Source organism: Ictidomys tridecemlineatus, unplaced genomic scaffold (assembly GCF_052094955.1).
Source record: "Ictidomys tridecemlineatus isolate mIctTri1 unplaced genomic scaffold, mIctTri1.hap1 Scaffold_113, whole genome shotgun sequence".
NCBI classification, from domain to species: Eukaryota; Metazoa; Chordata; class Mammalia; order Rodentia; family Sciuridae; genus Ictidomys; species Ictidomys tridecemlineatus.
The window spans coordinates 221,373-243,609 of NW_027521053.1; the positions used below are offsets into that span (position 1 = coordinate 221,373).

At 37.3% G+C, this 22,237-nt stretch overlaps 1 pseudogene; it reads left to right on the forward strand.

Annotated features, from left to right (window-relative positions):
- The first annotated feature begins 344 nt into the window (after positions 1 to 344).
- The window catches only part of LOC144372518 (transport and Golgi organization protein 1 homolog), a 167,566-nt pseudogene continuing 145,673 nt past the window's right edge, over positions 345 to 22,237 (forward strand).

The window sequence follows — 22,237 nt, forward strand, 5'->3', positions numbered from 1 at the left end:
ACACGCTCCCTGCAAGCCTGGGCGGTGGCCCCGCGGGGAGAGGGGCTGTCGTCATTTAGTGACGCTCCCTAAAGCCGCTGCGCGGCCGCGGGGGCTACTGGGGTCGGGTGGCGAGCGCGCGGGTCTTTTGCGACGGTGCCCGGCGGCGCTGGTCCCGCCCCTCCGCCCCTGTGCGACCGCCCGCCCCGCCCCCGTCGCTGCGCTGGCTCCGGGCCGCGCGGCCCCGCCCGCTTCATGTGGCCCGTCCTGCGGCGGCCATTGGCTGGGATCCGCGAGGCGGCCGTTGGCAGGGATCCGCGAGGCGGCAGCGGCGGCGGCGGCCCGCGAGGCTCCGGAGACGGCGCACAGGAGCGGCAGGAGCAGGCCGGGCCCTCGAGCGGCCGCCCGGCTGCAGCATGTGCGCCCGCCGGGGGCTGCTGTGGCTGCCGCGCCGCTCGCTGCTCGCTGCGATCTTCTTCTTCTCCCTCTCGTCCTCGCTGCTCTACTCCGTCTGTGTGGCCCCCGGCATAGGTAGGAGGGGGCCTCCCAGGACCCGACCCCGACCCGGCCCGGCGCGCCTGAGGCCGCCGCACCTTCCCGCCCGTTGCGCCCGGCCCCGGGGCGCCGCCTGCCGCCCCGCGGACCCCTTCCCCTCCCCCACGGCCCGCGGACCCCTTCCCCCCCGCCCCGCGGACCCCTTCCCCCCCGCCGCCCCGCGGACCCCTTCCCCCCCGCCGCCCCGCGGACCCCTTCCCCCCTGCCCCGCGGACCCCTTCCCCCCCCCCCCCGCCGACCCCTTCCCCCCCTCCCCGCCGACCCCTTCCCCCCCCCCCCCCCCCCGCCGACCCCTTCCCCCCCGCCCACCCCTTCCCCCCCGCCCACCCCTTCCCCCCCCCCCACCCCTTCCCCCCCGCCCACCCCTTCCCCCCCACCCCTTCCCCCCCCCCGCCCACCCCTTCCCCCCCCCGCCCACCCCTTCCCCCCCCCCCCGACCCCTTCCCCCCCCGCCCCGCCGACCCCTTCCCCCCGCCCCGGCGCGGCTCCCGGCATTCCGCGCACAGACCTGGCGCCGGCGGCAGAGCCCCGCCGCCCGCGCATCCTCCCCCGGCGCCGGAGCCCCCTGCCCGCCCGAGCCGCGCTCCCGCGCCGGGTCTCCGGTTCCCCGGTCCCCCGTCCCCGGGTCCTGCCGACCCCTGGCCCGCCCGCGCTGCCCACTCCCCCGCAGCGTCGTGCCGCCTCTGGCCCCCGAGTCCGAGCCATTTCATACAGAAAAGTAAAAACTGTAAAGGTCTCATAATACCAAGGTGCTGGTAAGCAACAGAAATTCTCATACCTTGTGGGTAGGAATGCATATATTTTCCTCATAAAAGTCTTATGAATCTTTTATGAGATTTATTTCTATATATTTTTCTTATAAATGATATTTCTAAATTTTATATTATGTGTTGTTCTCTGTGAGAATGAAATTGATTTTTTGGTAATTGTTGTACTTATGTTTAGCAACTTACCTGCACTGCTATAATACAACTAATGACTTGTCTATAAATTCTTAGGATTTTCTTTATAGATAATTGTATCCCTAGTAGGTAATCCTAAGTTTGTTAGCTTTCTAATGCTTAGTCTTTTAAAAATTTTTATTTATCTTATTTTGCTGCTGGAACCTGTAGCACAATTTTGCTAGAAATAGAGATAGCAGGCATCTTTATGTTGTTGTTATTTGTTGAAATTTTTAATCTGTCCTTTATCTGATTAAAAAAAACCAATTGTTGAGTGCTTTCCTGCATCATTTGAGATAAATACGTTTTGTTTTTCCCTAGAATTTTCAAATATCATGAATTACATGTTATTCTTTTTGTTGTAGTTTTCAATGCTGGGGATTGAAGGGCCTTGTACACGCTAGGCAATTGCTCTACCACTGAACTACATTCCCAGCACTTATGCTGATTTTTAAATATAATATATTTGCATACTGAGAATGAACTCAACTTTGACATGTTTTTATACATTATTAAATTTTCTTTAGAAAGGATATACATTTATGCTTCTCACTGGGTTCATAATTGAGATTGGCTTATGTTCTTCCTTTCTCATGCTGTCCCTGTCATATTTTGTATGCATTTTTAGATTTAATTATAATATACAGTGTGCAAGTCATTACAGCTTCACAAAATGATCACATTTGTGTAACAAGAAAGAAGCAGAACTTTTCTAGGACACCAAGGGCCCTTCATGTTCTCTTCTAATCAGCACTGTTTCCCTGACAGTAACCAAAATCCTAATTTCTAACACTTTAGTTTTACCTTTTACTTTAATGTTATAAAAATGAAATCCTATATTTGAGGCCATTTTAAAAAATAAATGTTCCTTGTTTGAGGCCATTTTAAAGAATAAATGTTCCTTGAAAAGAATGTGTTTGTTAGATTCAGGATTCCTTATAGGTTCGTTGGATCAAATTTTTTTTATTACGTTGTTCTTACTAATGTCTAAAAATTATTTTTATCAATTATTATTTTATTAAATCTACTGTTTCATTTGCATATTATTACTTTCTTCTTGTAATTTTATATACAGATTTAGAATCACCATAGTTATTAACCCACAGCTAATTTTGAACTTCTTGTCCTAGGTTCATGCTTTGAATATCCTCAGAGCCTTGTTTAGAGATACACCTCTAGGAGAAAATATCATTCCGTATGTTGCCGATGAAGCTAAGGCTGCAATTCTGGGTTTTACCTCACCAGTCTGGGCAGTGAGTGCTTTTGCCATTTACTTTCATTGATTTAATTGTACCTCTGATTAAGTTTTAATAAACCTTTCACTGGATGATAAAAAAATATATATTGCATTTTATCAAGGAATTTCTCTAGGGAATAAATTCTTGGATCAGACTATATTTTGATTCTTGATGTTTTATGGCTTCATTTTATCTCTTTTGTTGGTTTATTAGACTTAAGTCTTTTATTTTAGTGCAGTAAGCTATAACTTATCACAGTCTACCCTTGAGTGATATTTTGCTGTGCCACTTAAAGTATAAGAACTTAATATTTTGCTTCCCTTTTCTTCTTCCTATCTTGATGCTGCTATTGTTATACATTTTACTTTTTTTGTGTTGTAAGCCTGCCCTAGGTTGTTATTACTTTTGTTTAAAGTCAGTTATCTTTTTTTTAAAATTTGCCATTTTAACCATTTAACTTGGCATAAGTGTATACAATATTCATCACATTACACATTTTCAGAACCTTTTTGTCATCCCCAACAAAAGCTCTATACTCATTAAGTTTTGACTTCCTGTATTTTCTTATCCCCGGTAACCTCTGTAATACCTTTGGATTCTATGAATTTACCTGACCTAATATCTCTTATAAGTGGAATCATAACAATATTTATTAATTTATATTTGTCTTATTTCATTTAATATAATGTCTTTAAGTTTCAACCAAGTTGTAACATGTCAGAATTTTATTCCTTTTTAAGTTTGCATAACATTTCATTGTATGTGTGTACTTTATTTTCTTTATCCACTCATCTGTTGATAGATTGTTTCCACATTTTACTTATTATGGTAATTCAGCAGTGAGCATTAGCATACAAGTTATCTGAGTCCCTGTTTTCAGTTAATTTGGGTGTATTATAGGGTAATTCTATGTTTTAACTTTTTGAGGAACCATCAAACTCTTCCATAGAGACAGTATCATTTTACGTTCATATCAGCAATGCACAAGAGTTCCAATTTGTTTAAGTCTTCACTTAGGATTTTCATTTTTTAAAATGATAGTTCTTCCTGATGGGTGTGAAGTGGTATCCCTTTATGATTTTGCTTTGCATTTCCCTACTGATTAGTAATATTGATCTAGAAACAGACCAACTCTTTCTTAGTATCTTAATGTATCTCTTTTTGGATGTTGTAGATTCTGTATATCATATGTTGAGTGAGTGGTACCAATATATTCTATCAAAAGTTGAAAAATCAAGCACAAAACATTAAATAGAAGTCTAAATATTGAATCACTTTTTTTTCAATATAACACTGTCCAGAAACCATTTGACTTAGAACTCTGTAAAGACTGTGAGCAGTACCTAGTGTACTTCTTAGATTTAAGAAAGGAAACTTTCATATGTCTTTTTTCATGATTCCTTGGAGAAACCCTTATTTTTTTTTCTCCTATGTCATTGTGTCTTCTAGAGTAAAGGACAATAACCTATGATTCATAGGCGCTTGACATGTGGCTTTACAAAAATGCTTGGCAAAGGGGAGGGGAGGAGCAAAGAACCTAGGTCTTAAACCCACAGAGTGGTGGGGTGTGGTGGCCCATGCCTGTGATCCCAGCAGCTTCGGAGATCTGAGGCAGGAGGATTATGAGTTCAAAGCCAGCCTCAGCAACAGTGAGGCATAAGCATCTCAGTGAGACCCTGTCTCTAAATAAAATGCAAAGTAGGGCTGGGGATGTGGCTCAAGTGGTTAAGTCCCCCTGAGTTCAATCCTTTGTAACTCCCCACCCACAACTCCCACAAACAAAACAAAATCCACAGAGTGGAGTATTTACTAGACAGGCAGGCGTTCCAATTAGTAGGCTGCACAAACCATTCCGTACCAATATGATAAGCCTCTAATTGAGATTCAGTCTGTTGCAGTGGCTGCCAAAGGCACAGACTCCCAGTGTGAGGAACACTCCTCAAGGTTGCCAACATTTGCCTAGACAATTGGGCATCTTCTTGTAAGAGATGCAGACTTTTGGAATTCTGTCTAGGAGCATTGCATAACTGCCCTTGAAGGCACAGCTTTTACCTTTTACATTTATAGGAAGTAGAACAATACCCGTATACCATCAATGTAATCAGAGATGTAGGAATGTGGCTTGATCATCAGGAAAATTAGAGATGGTAAAACTGATTGCTAACAATATTAATATTGTTTTCTTCAAGTCTAATCCAGATAATACAAGAAATATTTTCTGTGAAAGGGCTTTAGCAGTGTGAAATGTGGTGATTTTCCCAACTTTTTGCCAAAGCCAAAAGTGTCAGAAACAAATGATTCCTTTGTGGAAGTCCATTTGTGAGACCCAAAACAGTAATGCATATGCCTGAAAAATTTTTTAAAATAAAGGAAAACATAAGAGAAACCTTTAAAATGAGTTACCTGTTAAGCCACCACAGAGTTATCATGATTCTGATGCATATTTTTTATCCTGTGAGTTTTATGCATGAATACTATCAATATCCATATATATATCCACAAAAGCTTGTAATAATATAAATGCTTATGATAATTTTATTAACTGGAATCTTCCTTTTGAACACTGGTTGTATAGGAATATTTTGTTTCTATTTGCTGTTCTTGCTTTGTCAGACAAAGTAACATCATACCTGTGACAATCTATACTGTTGCCATAAATTTTTTTAACTTTATAACAACAGTTTCACAGACTCCAGGCATAGCATTGGCTGTGTTCAGTTCTGGTGATGATCTTCTTGCTTGTAGAGTCCTGAGCAAGCATGGGACTTCATGTGGGGTGGGAGGGAGCTCATGTTGCCATATGCTGATTGCTCTATTTCCTTTCTTATGAAAACCTAATGAAATTATATGTCAACATAATCACCGGCTATGAAGAAACCTTCATTTTACAGTAACAGTTTACTATAGCATTATTTGTTGAAGTCATTTTAAAGGGTGTTTTTCCCCTAGTGCTTGTGAAATATGGTTTGATTTACAGAAATTTGATTTGTGTGCATCCTCTCAGGAATATATTGTGCCTAAAGCTGGCGACATCTGTACTTTTGACTTAATTGTTTTTCCTGATAAGTTGGAGAGGCAAAAACCCAGGTAAAGTGAATTATTTGCAGTAAAGGGCCATTTTTCAGAGAGCATTCATGTATAGATTTAATGTGTTTTTACAGATTACTGACTATTTGTATTGAGACCTTACAGGTCTTTCAATCTTTGCTACTTGGTTGGAATTTTTTAAATACAGAGAAAATGTACTATTGTAAACATTGTAGGCATTAGGCATACCTACAGTGTAGTAGATGACATATTAAGCACTGGAAATACTAATATAAATAATGTACCTGGCATCATTTATATTACATTGATTAATTTCAGTAAACTTTATTATACTTCATATTTTATATATAAATAAAATAAGGCTAAGAGACGTGAAATACCTTTGTCTAAGAATGTGCAACTATTATCTGTCTGACTTCAGAATCTGAAGTGTGGTAAAGCAGTTTTGTGTGTGATAGGATTGCAGAAAAGGTCATTTTAGCTGATTTGTAGGGCTTGGGCCCTGTGTCCTCAGAAAGCAACTGGAGGTAAGGTTTTATTGAGTGGTACAAACCCAGAGCAGCAAGAATGAAAGAAAACAATAAATAAGGCAAGAAAGGAGGAAAGATGCTACCAAGTAGGCCCTAACCTTGCAAGAAAACTGAGTTGGTTGTCTTGTCACATGGTACATCTTCTATGTGAAACTACCACCTCTTAGAAGAGTCCCATTGCTTGTTTCTTGTTGGTCAGAGTTTACCCCTTGGGGCATTAACCCAACTTGGACAAGTGTTGGCATAAATACTTGAAATGCAACTGTGATTCCTTCTGCTATTGAAAAGCCTATTGAAAAATCCTTCACAAGGGGGTTTTATAGCAGGGAATGATGGGTTTTTTATTAATCTAGATAAATGGGGACTTGATTCTAAGGTGGCAAGAAGGAAGGAGGAAGACCAATCAGGAAGCTATTATAATAGTTCTGCCAAAAGGTGATGATGGCCTAGAATAGAGAAATGTTAGTAAAGATGGTAAGAAATGATTATGTTTGATGTACATTTTGTAGATGAAGTTAGTTTAGTCAAAATTTAAGTTACATAAAATGACTTATAGATACATATGCATAGATCCTTAGAGTTTTCTGGGCAGTTGTTCTTTTAAAATAGCATCTGATTCTCTTTATTATGTTTAGTGACTGTTGGACACCTGATTGCCTTTCCCTAGGCAACTCTCAGCCTTTCCAATAGAGCTTGCCTAGCAACCCAACTAGGGTCCTCCTATGACCCATCCTGAGGTTATATTTTCATCTAGAACAGTTTTATCTTGCTTCTCTCAAGTCAGTTCTGATTCACAGCATGCAGGGGATATCAGAGGAATATACAAAAAAGACACTTTCAGATCTTCCTGGCAGCACTGCCACGGTTACTTTGTGTCTTGTTGGCACCAATGACTCTGCCCTCTGGCAGTTGTGAAGTTGCTATGAAGGTTCCAGGCTTAGGGCTGTGTAGTCTTGAAATCCAGCTGTGCTCCACTCATCATGCTATGTGCCTTGGAATGGAGCTTCATTTACTCAGAGGAAGAGGTACATTTTTTCTAATTCACTTATAGATGCTGTATGGATTAGTGGAAACCCTTTCTTTACTTTTGACCTCTCATGGGAGAAGTATCTTACAGCTTTGGAAGACAGTTACCAAGAACTCAAGTATTGCTGGTCTTCTCCTTAGAAGCCCAGAAAATATGGCATGGTTTTTCTGGATTATAGGTGTAGGATTTCTTCAAAGTCACATGGCTTAGAACTCAAATCTCATTTAATTTTTTTCAAAAAATGTCTCTTTCTGCTCTAAACCTGTATCACATACCCTGGACAGAATATTAAAATGTTGTATCTTGACCCTATCCTTGACTGCCTACTAGGGGTGTATGGTGTGTCAGTGATCATGCTACATAGCAATTGCACAGGGTGGGCTCCCCTTTCATATTTTTTGAATATTTGTTAAGGGAGTTTATATGTTATGTAATTAAAAAATGAGTGTACATATGTGCTTGTACACACGCATACAACCTGGTGTAACCTAATTTTCTAATAAATTAGAGCTAATAAATTCTTCTCTTATACAAGTCTATATATAGAAGCTTTCTTATGCCAAGAAAGAAAGAATAAATAGAAGAGAAATACTTTGGTAACAGTTGTCACTTTGCAGCTGACTACCAAGTCCCTGCCAACCATATGTTGGAGACTCAGTGAAGAAAGAGGTAGAGAGCAGGAAGTATTCTGGTTTTCCCTGATAAAAAGAATTGTTTATAGGTAGAATTACTTGACAGTTGTTCTAATCTCTGCATTTTCAACTTTACCACTAATTCTGTTTTTAATCTTTTTTTAACTTGCCTACTCCTTCATTCATTTTTCCCCAAAGGAATTTGCTTTTATTGTATTACTGTTGCTATAGTTTGGATCTAAGAATTTCCCCAGAGGCCCATGTGTGAAAGGCTTGATCACCATCCTGTGGTACTATTGGGAAGTAATAGAACCTTTGGGAGGTGGGGCCTAGTGGGAGGAAGTTAGGTCATGGAGGCGTGCTCTCGAAAATCCTGTTGGGACCTACATCCCTCCTCTCTTTTCTTTTGCTTTCTGACTCCCATAAGGTAAACAGTTGTTCTCTACTACATGCTCCCTGCCATGATGGTTTGCCTTGCCACAGTCTCAAAAATAATGGGACCAACTGACCCTTTATAATAACTATTTAGTGGTCTGTTTTTTAACTTCAACAGTTTTAAAACAGTATACATCTCAGCATAGGAAATCAGCTAATGTAACATGTAATGAATAAAGGGCAAAAATTAAATGATGTTTAAGCAGATGTAGAAAAAGCATTTGACAATAATCTAATTCCATTTCATGATTAAAAACACTCAATGAACTAGGAATGGAATTTTCTCAACCTGATCAAGAACAGCAGTGGAAAACATAGCATATACTTACTGGTGAAAAACTGAAAGCTCTCCCTTAAGATCAGTAAAAGGTCAAGGGTATACACTCTTGCCACTTATGTTCAGCATTACATTAGAACTCCTAACTAGGGCAATCAGGCCAAAATAAGATGTAATAAAGGAATGTGTAACTGTTTTTATTTTCTGATGCCATGATCTTTTATGTAGAAAATCCTAAGGAACACACTCACATAAATTAGAGCTAATAAACAAGTTCAATGAGGTGGCTGAATACAAGATAAAAGTATCAAAATCATTTTTACTTGAGCAATGAATAGTCCAAACATTAATTCAAAAAGAATTTTTAAAAAAGAATAAAAGAAGAGAAGAAAATGTATGGCATATGTACACTGCTGAGGGCCATTGCCAAGTAGAAATGACGATTCAAAATCCTTGCCAGCGTACCCCATGTTAAATGGACTTGCCTTTGAAATCCGCTGTGACCTTGCATGTGTGTTTGAGAAAGGCGACCCTGCTCAAGGTGAATGAGGGTGGATCCAGGTTTGAGGAAGTATCCTGCAGGTTTGAGGAAGTATCCGGGCTTAAGATAATTTGGGTTTAAGGCATTCCCACTTTAAGACAATAGGGGTTTTAGGGAAGTTGGAGGTTGAAGATTATTGCTGCTGGGATTAGGGTGTTCCTGCTGCGTGTTCCTGTTGAGATTCAAATTGGATTTGGAAAAAGCCTCTGTGGAGTAGGTGATTGGGGGCGGCGGGATTTTGGAGATTGGATCAGAACATGTTAGCTGGAGGCCGGTGTGAGTTCTGGAATAAAGAATTGCTATTTGAATCTACAAAGCTGTGTAGTGGCTCGTGATTCAGTGCCAGCCGAGACACTGGCAGTACACAATAGAGTTCTACTCAGCCATCAAGAAGAATGAAATTATATCATTTGCTGATAAATGGATAGAACTAGAGAACAACATGCTAAGTGAATAAGCCAGACTCAGGGAGACGAGGGTCAAATCTTTTCTCTCCTGTGTGGAAGTGAAGAGAAATAAGGAATAATAAAAGGGAATCTGATGAAAACAGAAGGGAGAATAGTATAATAGAAGAAAGTCATTGAAGGGCAGGGTGGAGTGGAGGAAGACTAAATGGACTAAATTATGCTATGTGCTGTATGCATATATCACAATGAGTCACAGTTTTATGTATAATTATAATGCACCTATTAAAAATTAAATAAATAAAGGTAATAAAATAAATAGAAGAAAGATCAGTAGAGAAAGGGGATTCAGGAAAGGAGGAAGGGAGGGAAAGGGGAAGTCTAGAGAATGAAATGGAGTAAATTACAATATATGCATGTATGTACATGTCACAAAGAATACCACTATTATGTATAACTGTAATGCACTAATAAAAATATAAAGAAGAATAAAATACTTTAGAAATAAATTTAACAGAAGATGAGGCTGGGGTTGTGGCTCAGTGGTAGAGTGCTTGCCCAGCATGTGTGAGAAACTGGTTCTATTCTCAGCACCACATATAAACAAATAAATAAAGGCCCATCAATAACTAATAAAAATATTTTTTAAAAGGAAATTAATTTAACAGAAAAAGTGCAACCTTTCACACTGAAAATCTGAAAACATTATTCAGAGAAATGCAAGAGGACCAGATATCCCATGTTCATTATTGGAAGACGTTCTATCATTAAGATGATAATATTTCCCAAATTGATCTACAGATTCAACATAATTTCTGTTAAAATTCCATCTGAATATTTTTTGGCATAAATTAATATTTTGGTCCTAATATATGTTAAAAAAATACAAGGGTCCCATACTAGACAAAACAATCTTGAAAAAAAGTCAAAGGGCTCATAGGCCCCAATTTCAAAAATTACTACTAAGCAGTAGTAAATTTGATTATGGATTTGACATCAGGATAGACATATAAATCATGGAATAGGATTGATTGTCCAGAAATAAATCTCCACAAAAAATTTAAAAAATAGTGCTCAAAGATCAATGGAGAAAGAATAGTTCTTTCAACCAATAGTACTAGTACCATTAGATAGCTATAATGCAAGGGAATGAATTTCATGTTTGAGGAACTAAAAATGGATCAAAAATCTAAATGTAAGAGCTATAAAAATTTTAGAAGAAAACTTGTGTAAGTTTTTCTACCTTGGAGTGGGTTAACAGTGTCTTAGATACAACACCTAAGGTACAAGCAACAGAAAATAACATAGGTAAATTAGACTTGATCAAAATTAAGAATATACAGAAAACTCTTAGAACTCAATAATAATAAAAAGATAACCCAATTAAAAAAATGGACAATTCATTTGAATATATTTCCCCCCAAAAGATATTCAGATGGTCAATAAGTACATAAAAAGATGTTTAGCATCATTAGGGAAATGCAAATCATAGCCACAATGAGATACCATTTTGTACTCACTAAGATTAAAAAGATGGACAATAAAAGTATTGAGGAAGATGTGCAGAATCACAGAATTGGTGAAATTGAAGCCCTAATATATTGCTAATCAGAATATAAAATGGTACCACCATTTTGGCAGTTCCTACAAGCAGAGTTACTGTAATAATTTACCATACTACTTCTGGATGTATACCTAAGAGAAGTGAAAACATGTTGATACAAAAATTTGTGCACAGATGTTTTCAGTAGCATTATCCATAATAGCCAAAAAATGGGAAACAAGCCAAATGTCCCATCAAATGCTGAACAGATTTTAAAAATGTGATATATCTCTATTATGGGATATTACCATAAAAAGGAAGAACATATCAAAAAATGTTAGAATATGGGTGAATCTTGAGGATATTGTGCTGAGTGAAAGAAGGCTTACATAAAAGGCCATCTGTTTCATGATCCTATGTATATGAAATGTCTGGAATAGGCAAATATTTAGAGACAGAAATAGATCAGTGCTTTCCTACTATGGGTGGAGGGAAAATGATGACTAATGTGTGCAGGGTTTCATTTTGGGGCTGTGAAAATATTGTTGATTTAGTGGTGATAGTCTCCCACTTTAGAAATATAGTAAAAACCACTGACTTGTATACTTCAAAATGGTGAATTTTACAGTATGTGTATTGTATCTCAAAGAAGGGAAAGTCATTTTTAAAATATTAAAACCAAGTATTGGGGGCTGGGGATGTGGCTCAAGCGGTAGTGCGCTCGCCTAGCGTGCGTACGACCCGGGTTCGATCCTCAGCAGCACCACATACCAACAAAGATGTTGTGTCCGCCGAGAACTAAGAAAAAATAAATAAATGTTAAAATTCTCTCTCTCTCTCTCTCTGCGCCCCCCATTCTCTCTTTAAAAAAAATAAATAAATAAAACCAAGTATCATCAATTGATTACTTTTGGAGGTTTGCTCTGCCCTGAATGGAAAATTGGTTAATACATGCAAATAATTCTGTATTGAGTGAACAGGGTAACCAAATAGATGATTAGGGAAAGTTTTTAAAATTTTTTCTGGGAATGTTAAGTAATTAATGCAGAAGTTCTGATAGAGTATCACCGTTTTGCTATATGTATCAGAATAGGTATTGATCATAATTGGCTACTAAATGGAGGAATTTTATAATGGATTTCTTGGTCTGTTTGAGCTGCTATAACAAAATGCCACCGAATGGGTGACTTATAAGCAGCAAAAATTTATTTCTCATAGTTCTGGAGGCTGGGAAATCCAAGATCGATGTGCCAGCAGATTCAGTGTCTCATGAGGGCCTGCTTTTTGGTTCATAGAAGTTGCCTTATCTTGTAAAAGGTTAAAGGGGGCAATGGATCTCTCTCTCTCTCTCTCTCTCTCTCTCTCTGGTCTCTTTAATATGAGCATTTAATATTTCATTTATAAGTGTAAAGATTTCATAACCTAATCATATCCTAAGTACCCCACCTCCCAAAGCCATCACTTTGAAGGTTAGGATTTCTACATATGTATTTGGGGAAGGAGGCACAAACATTCAGCCTATGCAGGATGGATCAAGCTGATAGTATTGATACCCATTGGTTCATCTTTTTTTTTTTTTAATTTAGAGACAGGGTCTTACTAAGCTGCTCAGGCCTCAGTAAGTTGCTGAGGCTGGCTTTGAACTTGTGGTCCCCCTGCCTCAGCCTTTGAACTTGTGGTCCCCCAGCCTTTCTGGGATTACAGGCGTGTGTCACTGCACCCGGCTCCATTTGTCCATATTAATATTACTAAAATGCATTATCTGTCTCTTGCCCTCAGTCTATTGATTAAAAAAAAAGAATTTTATTTCTGGGTTGTGCCTGTTTCACAAAGTGAAAAAAAAACCCTATGGTTTTGTTTAAAGTGTGTATTCTCAACATCTCCAGATGTTTAACTTTAGTGCATCTGGCAGCCTTTGTCAGAGAGTTTGGTTTAGGGCAAAATGGAATTTGTGTTTCTGTTGTGTTTTGTTTATTTTTTTGTTATTACTTGTGGTGCTGGGCAAGCACTCTATCACTGAGCCCTACTTTTAACCTTTCTTTTTGTGTTTTATCATTGTTATGATTTGAGGGAAGTAATGGTGTCCTAAATGTCCTTACCAAGCCTTCTGAGACTGAGTAAGATAATCAAGACCTGTGATAGGCAGAGGTGATACTGATATTGACAGGATGGATCTATTTGTTACAGTTTGGGCATATTAGGCAGGGCATGTAGTAGGGACTCCATTAATGTTTGCTGACTATTGAATGGACCTAAGTAGATCTGTCCAAGATTAGGGTTTCATTGCAATTTTGGTATGAATTTTATTTGGACTCTATGGTCATTTTTCCACCACCCCTTTTCTTTAATTTGTTGCCAACATTTCAAAATAGTGAGATTTCACATAAAAATCATGTTTCTGGCTTCTGTTAAAAAAGCAGAAGATCTGGCAACATTAGGCTTGCATTCCTTCATGGCAGCTAGTCAGCTGAAGCTGAGCAGGGACTAAATTAGACACAGTCCACTGCTGCCTCTGTTGCTCCCTGCTTCTACTGGGCGTTTGAGTTTGTGACCCTTATGCAATGGTTTCAGGAAGTGGTTTTCTAAATCTCAAGTTATTACTTTTTTAAAAAAATCTTTGTTTATTAATTTATTTTTGTGTGGTGCTGAGGATCAAACCCAGTTCCTCACATGTGCGAGGCAAGGGCTCTACCACTGAGCTATGGCTCCAGCCTGCATTATTACTTTTAATGACTTTTCTGATTATATTGCTACTTAACATACCATATGATCACTTACCTAATTAGAAAATAAGCTCTATGATGGCAGCAATTGTGTGTCTTCTATTTCTAGATATTCTCTGTGGTGCTGATATATTGCCTTGCACACCATAAGGAAGGCAGTACATACTTAAACCTCTCTACTCTGATTTGGCAAGGTGATTGAGGAAGACCAATAATGCTAGAATATTCAAGACATTGTCATGAAATTCCAAAGTATCTTGATGCATTGGCTTGGAAAACATACTCTGTAGTGTCTTGGAGAAATGATCCAAGTTTATTAACATTATTCTTGCCTCTTGTTTTTATTAATCAGTTCTATCATATAATTTTAGGGTTAATATCCCTTGGCTATATTATTGGCATTGTGAAGTTAATGGCATTTGGAATATTAAGTATTTTCTTGACTATTTATTACATGGATTCTTTGAAATTAAGTCTTACAAGTATTTTCTCACAGGTAGGTAAGTACAGAAAAATAAGTGAAAAGAGTTGAGGTCTAGAATAATCATTGTCAGGAAGGATATGAAAAATAGTTTTTTTTTCTTAAAGTACTGTTTGGTGATTCAATTCAAGGACAAAATGAAATCAATTGATAATATTAGAATAGGAAAAAACTATATTGTGTTTGGAGTTAGGGCTTAATTTAAGAGTTCATTGAGTCAATTACTATTAAGTTTTTTTTAAAAAAGTTGTCTCATTTTGTGAAAACAAACCATGTTTTCTTTAGTCCTACACTAGCCAATGGTATAATGATTGGAATACCTAGTTGACCATTATACATGTTGATTTCATGCCATAAATATTCCTTGACCCATATTGTGTGTTTATTTTTATAATAGGTGAGAAATTCATCCACTCTTCTCTTTAGTTCCTTGATCACAAGAATTTTTGGAGTTAAAAGGGGAAAGGACGAACTTTCCAAAACAAATAGGTAAGTAAGCTTCATCTAATGCTAACTTTTCTTTTTACACAAAATTGTCCTGGCCAAAAATAATTGTCGAAATTTTGCTTACTTTTACAGATTCATCTGTAGCATAAAACTATAAAAATGGTATAATGAATTAACCTGTGCTGCCAAATTCTAAATCCTTGGGCAAAAATATCAACTGATTACAAAGTTGACCTTTCAAATCAACAAATATAAAGCAAGGAAGCCAGGGCTGAAATATAGACTTGTTTCTCACTGCAGTAACTATTCTTTTTTCTTTGTGTCTTCTTCAAGTATTCCTGAAATGTCCTACATTCTTTTTTCCTGATGTGTTATCGAGTATTTACTATCTGTGCAGTATCTTTAATCATATAGGCGAAAGTTTAAAAGATTGTGAAACTCTTATCAGAACACCTTCCAGACTACCTGTGCATTCATTACTCTCCTAAACGAAGGGAGAAAGTTGGAGATGTTGACTGTGTGAAATAAATAATGCATTTACTTTTTGGTCTTTAATTTACTCTGTTTTTTTCAGTAAGGCTTTTTAATGTCTGGAAGGAAATCTATGGAACCATTTTGGTTATTATTATTATTTAATATAATGCACAAGTTCTGTTTGTTCTTAAAGAGAAGTTTTGGATAGTTTTTCAGCATTTGAGGATTTAATAGTAGTGTAGTTGGCTTGCAGCTGTTAACACTAGATGTCACTGTCGCTGCATGTTTAATTACTCCCTTAAACTTTTAGAATCCAATTTGACATACAAGTCATTGTCTTAAGGACCTAAACATGAATTCAAGCCCAGCTTCTCTCTTCCCTAAACAAGTTACTATGTTTTTGCTTCAAATTTAGATTTTAAACTGGTATTTATTAAAATATGTCTTCTTGTGATGAAATTAAGTTTTAAGAACTAAAAGATATGATGAAATAATTTTTTGATATGCTTGTGGTAATTCTAGTGAAACCTGCTGTGGTGGTTCTGAAAATTGCTGCTTATCAGCCTGTAAAATTCACCAAATATTTCAAAGAAAGGTAACTGGCTCTAAGTTTGAATCCCCTGAGTAAATGCAGGAATACTAAGAGATTTTTTTTTCTCCCCTGAGTTGTATTTTTAAAATAAATATTACTACTTTGGTAGCATGATTATAATTTTTACTTTATAGCCTGTTATTTTTTTTAAATATTTTTAGTTGTAGATGGACACAATACCTTTATTTATTTATTTTTAGGTGGTGCTGAGGATTGAACTCAGTGTCTTACGCATGGTAGGCAACTGCTCTACCACCAAGCCATGACACCAGCCCCTTTAGCTCATTCTTAAAGTAATTTTTCCTGTCATTAACTGAAAATTACTAGTATTTGTTTCTTTTTAACTTTGTCTAATTTGTTAATAATTCTACAGTGTGCTTAAGTTTAAAATAGTTGTATCTTTTTATGAGACCATGATGATGTTTAGTAGTATGAATAAAATATGATATTAAGTAACAATTAAAGTTAATGTTAAAATTGCTCTTCTTGAATGTGTATATAAATTTTACTGTGCACCAGAGAAAAATGATCATTAATTTCATTTAGGTTGCAAATGAAAGAGGATAGAAGAATAAAAGGGCGATGAGATCACACAGTTTTACCCTTTTAGCTAAAGTCACACTGATGGAAATTCATTTCTTTTGAATAGAGAAGATTACAAAATTAATAACTTTCCTAGAAGAAGAGAAATGGAATATTTGTATAATTATTTTGACTAATGGTGGAAAGTGAAATGAAGGAATTAGGAAGTTGATATTTTACTTAAGTGTGGTGAACATTTTTTAGTAAGAGCCTGTATTTCAATAATCAGAAGACTGGCATGTGTCATCTCCTATACAGGCTTCTCTTTTCTATTTAACTCTTGAATTATCAGTTTCTTGGCAGGTCTTCTTAGAAGTTCTGCAAAACATTTAGTTTGTTAAATTTGCAATTGTTTGTGATTATTCTACTTTTGTAGTTTATTTAATTTTGTCACTTTTTGTTGAAATATTTATATACCCATTTTCTACATATTAATTCCCCGAAGGATAGGACCGTTTCCATCTATTCTTTGTATATATAAAGGGCACTTTAAGAATGCTACTTACAATGTCTTGTTGGGTGATTACTCAGTCATCAAATAACTAACCTCAGCTGATGACACCTCACAGCCAGTTAAATTTGCTTTCACAACCACAGGTTGTTCTGCATGCAGTCTTGCAAATGTGTGCTCTTGGTCGGAAAGGAACTGAACATAAAAAGAACATCTGCTTTTTTTCCATCTAGTGTGAAAAGAATGTCTACCTTGGAGTAAATAAACTTGGTTTCTAGGCATTTTGCTGCCACTGGAGATGACCTTAGTAGAGTCCCTTATTCACTCCATACTTCAGTTTCTCAATCTATATGACAGGAGTAGTAAGATCTAGATTTTATCTTCATGGGGTTATTAAGAGTCTACAACAAACTATTACAACTTTATTATTATTTTTTTTTAAAATTGAAGTCCTAAACAATTAGAGATATGGTTTGCTGTTTCTGTCTGTTGCCTTGCTGTTAGACTGTGCCTTTTGAGGACAGCACCAGGGTCAGAATCCTGTGTATCTGGTACCTTGTATACTGTCTGGTGTGTAGGAAGCATATAGAAATACTTGCTTAGTAGAAAAAGTAAATTTTATTACTGGGGAGGGGGGGATAAAAAGTTTGTTTTCTACTCCTGCCTTTGTTCTCATAAAGCCACAATAACCAACGAGGTTATCCTCTCTGTTCCTTGAGTTTCTTCTTGCTCAAATAAGAGGTTGGGCCAAGCCTGAGGTGTCTTCCCTCTAAAATATGAAGCTGAGACTTTATATAATGTTACTAGAATTGCATGTTTGATAAAGTGCCAATGCCTTAGACAGTACCTGACACATAGTAGGGACCAGAAGTTTTCATTTAATATGTGGAGAAAGGACCAGGGGTCTGCCTCTCTGTATGAGTGTGTGGAATGCACTTAAGATTGAGCTTTTGAGCCCATTGGTCTGATCTAGATGTGTTCTTTGAATTATGAATAGTGAGAAAATACAAGTTTTACAGTCATGTTATTACACTGTAATTTTCTAACACTCCTTTCCTTTCTGTTTGTTGTCATTTAACTGACTTAGTCTGACAGAATGAATAATGGATTCCATGTAAAATCGGAACATGCATAGCCCTGTTTTCTGGGGAAGGTGCTGTGCTTTCTGCTTTTCTATAGTAGCTGCCATCTGTATGTGAATGGACCGTCCTTGATAGCTGCTCATTCTTTATAGGGTAGCAGCTAAACCAATTGCATCTTTAACTCTGGGTCCCTTGTGTGTCTTAACCTTCAACTATGTTAGTTGCAGCTAAGTGGCAAGTGCCAATATATAGTAGTCTGAGAAGCTTTATTTTTGACTTTGTGGAGTGTCTGCTTTGCCAAAACTTCATACAGGTGCTCAGTGTGCAGAGTTAAATAGTATTGCTTTTACATTTTCCTTTTGCTTAAACTCAACCTGTGAGCCAATAAGAACTTAATGATGAATAAGTACTTACCTTGAATTCAGTTTAAACATGAGGGCTCCAAAACTTGGGCTTTTGAGCTTACAGTTCAGCTGGGGAGAAATAAACTGTTACTTGTGAATCAGATGAAAATAGAAGATATCACTAATCACCTGTGCATTGTGATTTGGGTAATGAATGCCTTGGACATCTGTAAATGGAAAAAATAGAGTGATGTATTTTTGAGGAAATAGTATTTCTTATAAGGCTTTGGGGATGAGTAGATTTAAGGTCATGAAATAGACTGAAAAAGAGAAATGAATAAATAATTTTGTTTACTGTGTTAAGTACAATTTCTATTCTGTATTATTAAGGAGCTCATATTCAAATTAAGAGCTTAGTACAGTTTACTATAATTTAAGAAGAAAATGGGTTTGTAAAAGCATCACTAGATCCAAATAAAATAATTTCCAATGACTGTATTGGGAGATGTTAGATTAATTTTATTTTCTTGGACATAAATGACAGAATTATTAGAATTATTTTTCTTAGTGGCATAGGTCTAGAGGAACCCTTCAAGGGGCATCTAACTCAGCCCAACTTCTTGCTTATCGGCAGATTTTGAAGCCATTTCCAGACTGACTGGCTTCTTTCCTGTTCTTCGTGTTTTCTAGGAAAAGAGATTCCACAAGTTTCTGTGGTTACCCACTCCATTGTTTAGGAAAGAATTGGTTTTTCAAAACTAAAATTGAGAGCTTTAGGGCAATTGAGTTTTTTATATTTTAGAGAATGTAATTATTAGAATTCAGAATAGCTTATTTGCTTTGAACCACATAGAAGCTTGTAGTAAACACTTACCTATTTGGCCAAACTGAAAATTGGAACTTTCTTTCACTGGGTCTGGGATAATATTAACATCCTCAGACCCAAAGAATTTCTCATTTTCCCCATTGAATAACGTTCATTATGTTTTCAATCTGCTGGGTACTAGCATGCAGAGATGAATCAGAAATATTCTGTGCCTAAGGGGAACTGACAGCCCAGTGAAAAATATGGCAGCTATCTGTTGCATTGGATTCTGTTCAACTTACCTTGAGGGAAGGGAGAAGTTTTGTAAGGCAGATGGCATGTCTTTTAGTGTCTTTTGCCTATTCCATGGTTGGCTTGTGCCAGGCCATTTTTATGTGTCTAATTTAACTTTCACGAGATCCCTGCAAGGTGAACAATATCATCATCACCTTACAGTGGCGTAAAACCACAGGGAGTGAATTTTAGTTATTTGCCTGTTGTCGTATAGCCAGAAAGTGGCAGGACTGGAACACAAATTATTTTCATGTACAGGGCACTTATTTATCAATACATAGAGCCTGTCATGAGTAGTATATTACTTTTTTGGTGTATGTCTTTAGATTTTACATTGCCCTAACTGTGGGAGACAAGCCACTTCATTCGTTCATTCAAAGTCTGAATGTGGACCAATAATCACACATTTTTAATATGGTATGTTGATTTCAGTGGGGGTGGGGTGCAGGGGAGAAGTTTGCTTGAGTTGACTCTAAGACCCTTTCTGTGGGTGTTGGAAGACAATATGAATTATGTAGTTTTTTTCGTTCGTGGATTTTATGTTTTTGGTGGGGAAGTTATTAGAGCAGTTTATTGCAAGTAAGACAAAGGCAAGAGAAAATACAGTATACCCTATAGAGGGGCAGGCAGGTAGGCTATGGATGAGAATGCCCATAAGTATTCTTTTTTTGAGTGAGCCTCACTGTTTTCATGTATATAAGAGATGAGGCAAGAGTAGGCCTTAAAGTTTCTAACATTATGCTGTTAAACCAGAAAGGTAAAAATCATACATTTCTGGTTGGCAAGTAGGGAATGAATTAAATTAGCCCAGGAGGTTATCAGTTTTACTAATAAGAAATTTACCTTTTTCATAGTTAACTCTGTAAAACTCAATTGTTTGGTGCTATCGAGAGGGGATTTGGGGTTTACAAAAATTCTTGGCTGTGGTTCAATTTCTTTTAGACTTAATGTTTTACAGAATCTTTGGTTACATTTTTCACATCTTTAATTAAAATGACATAAATGATAACAATTATTATTTGTCTTTATTTTCTAAAGGACCTAAAAAGTCACCCAATCCCATTTTCATTTAACAGATAAGAAAATTAAGGTGCAGAAAATTAAGTGATTTGCTCAAGATCACAAAGCTAGCATTAATATAATTTAATGGTTATTTTTAGCTTATAGCATGACTAGAACATTTGAAAAAAATATTTAGAAATGAAGTTTCTATTAGCAACAATAATATTCATTTGAATTTAAATGATTCTAATGTGGAATATGAAGTTCATTCTCCCAAAGAGGCACTTTACTTGTCAGAGGATTTTAAATAATAATGATTTAAAGTTAAGAGCCCCATGATTTGATATAGTCTGGAGGTGTCATTCATGCATTTACCACAAATCTTTGTAGAACATTCAATCTGTTGCTTTAGCCAGGGTAGATAAATGAGTATTTTTGGAGACTGAGAAGTACAGTACAAGTCTTGTATAACCTTGTTGAGATGGTCTAGTCAGAATTAAGTCTGTACTGACATTTTTGTTTACTGGAGAGTTTCATGTTTCAACGTTTTGTTCATTCATAGGTTCATGGATTATAGGTAGGGAGACCACAAATGAAATTTGTAACCAAAAAGAAGTTCTTGAAAAGAAATATGTTCATGAACTTAAAGTGGGAATTACTCATTGTATGCTTAAATATTGACTCTTGCATGGACCAAGTAATCTTTGTTCCTTAGGACTGCTTCAGGCCATTGCCCTCTCTAATAACTGAGGCATTGTTGCTCTCGTTTGAGCTTGTTCTATGGAATCTTGGCAATGCATGCATCCTCTTTCTGCATGTAAAAGCATGAGTAAATATTTTTTCTTAGCTTTGATATTTTTGTAGCTTACATTTTATATGAGCCAGACTAATATAATGTAATACCAGGATTACATAATTTAAGACGTCAGGGTTGTTTCCAGGGCTATGAGATAAAGTATTCATTTATCAGGAAGTTTACAAGCTGTATTTGTTGCTCATTCACTACCTGTAGAGAAACACCACAGAGCTGTTTTCCAAATGAGAAAATGGAGTCAAAGAACTTAAGGCCAGAGGGAATGGTTTCCTTAGAACTTAAGATAACATTTATAATTTGTTCAGAATTCAGTCCTAGTAACTATTGATTTTAGTAACATATAGTTTTGAAATTCCAGAAATTTCCAACTATTGTTGTTACACACAAAACTATTTTTGATAAAAATATGATCAATAAAATTTTTTATGTGTGTCTAATTTAACCTTCACGAGATCCTTGCAAGGTGAGTAATATCATCATCACCTCACAATGGAGTAAAACGACAGGGAGTGAATTTTAGTTATTTGCCTGCTGTCATATAGCTGGAAAGTGGCAGGACTGGAACACAAATTATTTTCATGTACAAAGCATTTATTCACCAGTACACAGAGCCTGTCATGAGCAGTATATTACTTTTTTGGTGTTTGTCTTTACCGTTATTAGAAGAAGATACTTTCCATTTTCCTAAAGTCATGACATGGGGAAAGTAGCACCGCCAGTCTGGATGATGAACGGGTCAGCAGGCTGAGGACCTAATCTGTCAGATTGTGGTATGTGTACTTATGTGTTTGCTTGTAAGTGGGGAAGGAGGGGAGGCAAGTAGTGAAGGGGGAATAGAGTAGTAAACACCTTTGAAATATAATAGACTTTAGGATTCACTAGAAGTACTGAGTTCTGTACCTTGGGCTAGATGTCCTAGTAAAAAATTAAGTAGCTATAGGTGGACACAATATCTTTATTTTATATTTGTGTGGTTAAAAAAATTAAGTAGCATAC